Genomic DNA, 6317 nt, shown 5'->3' with positions numbered 1-6317 from the left:
GAGCTGGTCAGAGGAGGCTGGGAGGGGAGGGGGCGGTCTGGACCCTGAGGCCCCAATCCCCCTGTGACATTGCCATGAGACCCTCTGCCAGGCCCATTCCCCCCCATCAATCAAAGTGGGAACAATGGAACAGGGAACGAGAGAAATCGCTACTATTACGATCAGTACTTGCTAGTAAGCACCAAATCTGCTGACCTCTCTGAGCCTCGGTTTCCACATGTGTACGATGGGGCCACAGATCTGCTCCCCGTCTACCCCACAGAGTTAACCCTTAAAGCTGTGTACCAAGAGGACGCTGATATTTCAGCCTCAAAGGACCAGATGATGTCTCTCTGCCCCTTGGGGTTTAGCCACTGGCCCACTCTGCCTTCCTATGATCCAGCTCCTTCCTTTCAGAAGAAACTGAGGAAGGGCCTGGCCCAAGCTCCAGTCGGTGGCCAGCATCAGGGCAGAGCCTTGCATTTTAAATCCGGAGCCCTCTCGGCCCCTAGAAAGGAAGTCAGGGCCTGCCAGGCGGCGGGAGGTGGGGGTTGGTGGGGGGGTGGTGCTCCTGCGTATGCCTGAGTGAGGACCTGAGCCAGTGACTCAGTCTGGCAGGACTTCCCTGACTACTGCCCTCCTCAGGAACTAGCCTGGGACTGGTGGGAAGGGCCATGTCCTCACCCCCCACCAGGGGCAGAGAAATCAAGTATTTAAGTCCCAAACATGGCCCTGGCCAAGTCAGAATGACAGAGCTGAGAAATTGGCTCATTCAATCCGCTCATCTTACAGCCAGGGAAACTGAGGCCCAGAGTGTCGAGGGGACTTGCCTGAGGTCACTCAGCAAGTCAGCACCACAGCCAGGATGCCAGCCTGGCCTCAAGAGCCAGTCCCTGCTGCACCCCATGGCCTTCTGGACAGGCTCATTTGTCAAATCAGGCCAAGGGGTCCAGCCCAGCTTCCTGCCAAACGCAATTGTGAGGCTCAGATGGACCTAACCATGCTTGTCAGGAGTACTCTTTTTTTTTTTTTTTGCGGGGCAATGGGGGTTAAGTGACTTGCCCAGGGTCACACAGCTAGTAAGTGTCAAGTGTCTGAAGCTGCATTTGAACTCAGGTCCTCCTGAATCCAGGGCCGGTGCTTTGTCCACTGTGCCACCTAGCTGCCCCGTGTCAGGAGGACTCAATCTGCAGAATGAGGGTCTGGACCAGAGGACCCCCAAGCCCTTTCTAGCCCGGGAGGCCAGAGGTCAGAGCTCTGGGTGAGACTGTGGGGTGAACTTGCTGTATGACTTTGGGCAGCTATTTAACCTCTCTGGTCCTAATACCCTTCCATGATGCCTAAGGCATTTGGGATGTAGGAGTCTGGGAGCATGCCTGGTCCTCTGGCATGATGGGTGAAGAAAGTGCTTAGTAAAGCCTGCCTTCCTCCCCCCCCCCAGGCTCAGGAGCCTCCCCGGTTGTTGGAACCTCCAAGGATGGGGACACAAAGTCCACCCAGGTTTCCCTAACTGGCTTTCTCTTGCACTACAGCCTCCTAAGTTAAGGAGGCTGGAGGAAAGGCCCTTAGGGCCCACTGGAGGGAAGGGGCACAGGAGCTAGCCTCCACAGTCCCCTATGGCCCCTGCCCATCTCATCCCCCAGTACAGGGCTGCACCCGGCAGCTTGAATTACTCCAAGGACAGGGAGCTCACTCCCTCACAAGACAGATCTCCAGCATTCAAATTAGGATCCCTGCAGGTTGGTCCTAAACTCACCTTGTCTAAACTTCCAGGAGAATCCTTCCATCTTCATATTCCAGTTGGGTCTTAATGGTTGTAACCCTGAAAAATCAGATGATAGAAAGGCTAAGTGGAAGATGCTGTCCTGCATCAGCAGTGGTTGTGAAGTTGGGTGGTCACCTCTAAGTCTGTGCATCCCAGCCCCCTGGCTTCCTGCCCCTGCCTCGCCTTCAGACACCCTGGCACGCAGGGGCCCTGGGCTCTTGGCTGGGCCTCCAATGAGGCCTGCATCTCCAGCCTCCGCACATTTGCACCAGCTGTCTTCCATGCCTGGAAGGTTTTCCCTCCTCCCCACCGCTCTCCTTGTAGCCCCCACTAAAACCTGACTCCTACAGGAAGCTTCCTGCCCTTGCCCTTCAGTCTAGTGTGTGATTCCCAATCTACCACCTCTAGCTTGTTAGGATCCGGCTGTTCACACGCTGTCCCCTCACTGCACTGGGCGCTCCTCAGGGGCAGGCCTCTCTACCCCCAGTGCCTGGCAGAACGCCCAGCACACAGTAGGTGCTCAATAAGTGACTGGTGCCTCGCCTTGGCTTGGGGGGGGGGAGGGTGAACACCCTCCCCTGCCCTTCCTTCCTGCTGCCAGTCCTTCAGTCCTTCCTCTATAACCCTGGGAGAGCGAGGGGGAGCCCCCTCTCTACATACCAGGGGTCTGATCCTTTCAGGGCGTCCTGGAGCCTCCTCTTTTGGGACCATCGCAGGGAATTTCACTTGGGGGGCGCGGGACATCAGGGTGGCCGTGCCCTTTCCCCATCCACGTTCCCTCGGGGTCTGGCCTTTGGGCCTGCGGGATTCTGCCCAGCCTCGGACATTTACGTTCCCCAAAGGGCCAGACCCCCCCTTTGTTTACCTTTACGAGCGACAGCCAGATCCAAGGCCTCCAGATCAGCGGCTCTGCAGACAGCCGCAGGGCGGGTAGCGGAGTCTTCTTCTTCCTCCGGCTCGGGGGTGTGGCCTAGTGTGCCCAGGAAGGGGCCTATATCTGCCACGCCTGGGCTGACAGCAGGCCTGGGGGGCTCCAAGGCCCTCCCTGGTGTGGCTGGGGCCCCGCTGCTATCTACTAGGCGGGTGACTGAGGCTCTGTGTGGTGTGGCTCTCTGGGGGGTGACCAAGACCATCGCCGTGCATGGCTGGGCTCGTCTGGGGATGGGCAGGCCCACGGCTGCGCCTGGCAAGGCCGGGGATGTGTCTATGCCTGGTATGGTGAAGACGACCTTGGCACCTCTGGAGGCCGGGCTCCTGGTTGAGTGGGACGAGGCTAGGACCATTGCGGTGCATGGGTCGGCCAGGGTGGCGGAGCTGGTGCTTTTGTCTAGCATGACAATGGTGGTGGGTGGGTTGGCGTGGGCCGGGCCCGGGAGCCTTCCAGGTGGACACAGAAGCCTGCCTGGCTCTGCTGTGGCCAGGCCCGAGGCTCTGCTAGACAGAGGCAGGACTAGGGCTGCGAAGGCAGAGGCTGTCGAGCCTTTCCCTGGGCCCGAGGTGGCCACGACCCCAGCTGCGTGGGCATGCGGACTGTGCAGGGCCAGGTCTATGGCTGGATTGGAGGCTGGCGTCGTGCTCTGTTCTGCTGCGTCTGTGACTGTATGTGGCACTTTGGGATTGGTGACTTGGAAGAATGTGACCCTTGTCCTTGGCCCGGTCCCATCCAATTGAGCCACGCCTGCAGTGAATGCTTCGGAATCTACCGGGCCTAGCTCTATATCTGACCTGGCTGAGCCTGTGGCTCTCCCTGGCATGGCTGGATCCATGGTGGTCCCTAATGTGGCCTGGGCTGGATCAGCGGCCGCGGCTCGTGTGACTGAGCTGTCAGCCCCCTCTGGCTGGGCCAATGTGATCCTTCCTGACTTGAATAGCCCCGGGCCTGGGAGGTCCCTTCCAGATGGTGGCCGGAGCCTGGGGATGCCCAGGTGCCGGGTGCCCACCCTCCCTGGGGAGTCTGGGCTGGGTGTCCGGGATGTGTATCGGACTGGGAGCCCTAAGCCAGGCAGGGCTGGTGGGCTCTGGGCTGAGCCTGGCCGGAAAGAAAGGGCCAGATGTGAGGTCAGCAGGGGCTTCTCCGTGGGCCCGATGGGGTTGGGATTTCCAGGACTTGCAGAGCGTACCCTGATGACAGGCACCAGAGACACGGGGGCTGGGGCTGGGATGGAGGACTCCCCTTTTCCCTGGGCACCCCCTTTCCCATCTCTAGAAGCTGCCTCCGGCTGAAGGGAAGGGCCTGCCCCGGGGGCAGCCGTCCGGTGGCTGTGGTGGTGGAGGGTAAAGGAGAGAGAGCTAAGTTTTCTGGGCACGGGGCTGCCGGGGGGGCGAAGGATGGCCCCCCTGGCACTGCCTGGTTCCCTGAGGGTCAAGGACGAGGGCCGAACTCTGGCCCCAGCCTGGCTCAGGGGGGTAGGGATGTGGCTCGAGACGGAGCCCAGGCTCAAGGCCTTCCTGGGCTGGGGGCTGAGGGGGGCTGAGGCCACAGGGATCCCCGAGGGACGGCTGGGGTGAGTAGGGGCCCAGCCTGGCTGCTGCTCCCCAGGAGGGGAAGGAGTTCGGTTTCGGTCCATCCAGGCTCCTCAGGCTTCTCCCTGAGGAAAAGGGGGTTGTGGCCGTGACCAGGGAGTCTGCCCAGGCTCCCCTGGCTCCCCTCTCGCCTCCCTGCCCATGCCTGGGACTTCTGCAGAGAAGGCCAAGCCTGAGGGACGGGGCCTGAAAGGAGGTCCAGTTCTGTCCCAGGCTCCCTCTGACCTCCATGCCCGGCCTCACCCTGGAGACCGACATGCCTGCCTCCACTCCCCTGGGCCCCTACCTCACACGCACACACACATGCATGCACGCACACACATGTATATGCACATGTATGCATACACTCACACACGTGCACACACATGCATGCATGCACACACGCACACGTATATGCACATGCATGCACGCACACACACGCGCACGCGCACACCCCCCCCTCTCCTTGTTAGGGTCAAAGGAGCATAGATCTAGGGCTGAAAGGGACCTCAGAGGCCATCTAGCCCAACCCCCTCATTTTACAGATGGGAAACTGAGGCGGAGAGCGAGTGAGTGACTTGCCCAAAGTCACACCGTGCTCCTTGTCGCACTCTTCACTCGGCACCTCCACCCTCACTCCTGCCTACCATCTATCTATACACTCCTCCTGACCTCCCAGCTCCCCAGATGATCCTCGAGTTTTCTAATGAGAAGGGATAGAAGGAACTATAGAGTTTGTCTTGATAGCCACAGGCCAACGCTTATGGCCCCTGCCCTGTGCCTCCAGATAGGCCAACCTACCCACCAAAGAAAAGACACCTCTGGCACCCACACCCACGGCTCACTCAGGGATCAGAATCAGAAGGAGCAGATGAGGTCCCTAAAGCACTTTGCAAACCTGAAAATGCTACTTGGAAAAAACAAATAAGTGAATGGCTAGCTCTCCAATGATTAGCAAGTACTGCCCTGCTCCTGTTTGGGGAATAGAACAGAGGAACTGGTTGCAGAGCTAGGAATGATGGGAACTGAGGAAGTGACCACATTGTCTTAGATTTGGGATTCACTGAAATCATTCTTTGCCAAGCCCTGAGTGCAGAGGCCAGAGGCCTTTCTCAGCCCTCCCTCTCTTTGACTTCTCTGCAGCCTGACACCGTGGATCCCTCTCTCTGCCTTGGGACGCTCTTCTCTAGAGGTTTTTAGGTCACAGCTCTCCTAGTTCTCCTCGTCCCTCTCTGACCTCTCCTTCTCTGTCTCCTTTAGCCACAAGTGTCTCCTTCCTGGGCCCTCTGCTCTTCTCCCCTTGATGAGCTCACCAGTTCCCCAGGATTAAGTTCTCTCCAAACATCAGGGGAGACACCCTCTCATTTTCTTTTTTCTTTTCTTTCCAGGGCAATGAGGGTTAAGTGACTTGCTCAGGGTCACACAGCTAGTAAGTGTCAAGTGTCTGAGGCCGAATTTGAACTCAGGTCCTCCTGAATCCAGGGCCGATTCTTTATCCACTGTGCCACCTAGCTGCCCCTCCCATTTAATTTCTTATGCTGACCCATGGAATATCAAAGCTGTGATGGGGAAAGTCGAGATGTGAAAGGGGATTCTGCTCAGATCCGGCTTGTTACCTTAAAGTGCCATGGAGAGGTGAGCTGGTATCATTTTGAATCAATGACGTAAGGTAACATATGATCCATATGTTATGATTATATAAACTAATGTTTGCACGCATTTGATTAATAAAGCTTGATTGCTAGTAGTGAGATGTGGGAGCCTAATTAGTGTTTCCATTGAACTCATTAGCTTAAGTAATCGTCAATTGGTTTTGCTGTTGCAGGGAGGGGCTACTGAGAGGAAAGTGAGGCTGGAGTGACTGACCTCAAGGAGTTTCCATTCTAATCTTGGCACAGATATCTAAAAACACCCCCTCCCCCCACCCCTCATCTACCCCTAGCATACACATAAGTTTATCTCTACCGCATAGAGAACTCCTGTTTTTAAAAGTAAACCTTTAGGGGGCAGCTAGATGGCACAGTAGTTAAAGCACCGGCCCTGGATTCAGGAGGACCTGAGTTCAGATCCA

Source organism: Dromiciops gliroides, chromosome 5, assembly GCF_019393635.1.
Source record: "Dromiciops gliroides isolate mDroGli1 chromosome 5, mDroGli1.pri, whole genome shotgun sequence".
NCBI classification, from domain to species: Eukaryota; Metazoa; Chordata; class Mammalia; order Microbiotheria; family Microbiotheriidae; genus Dromiciops; species Dromiciops gliroides.
Note: the sequence above shows the minus strand (reverse complement) of the source record.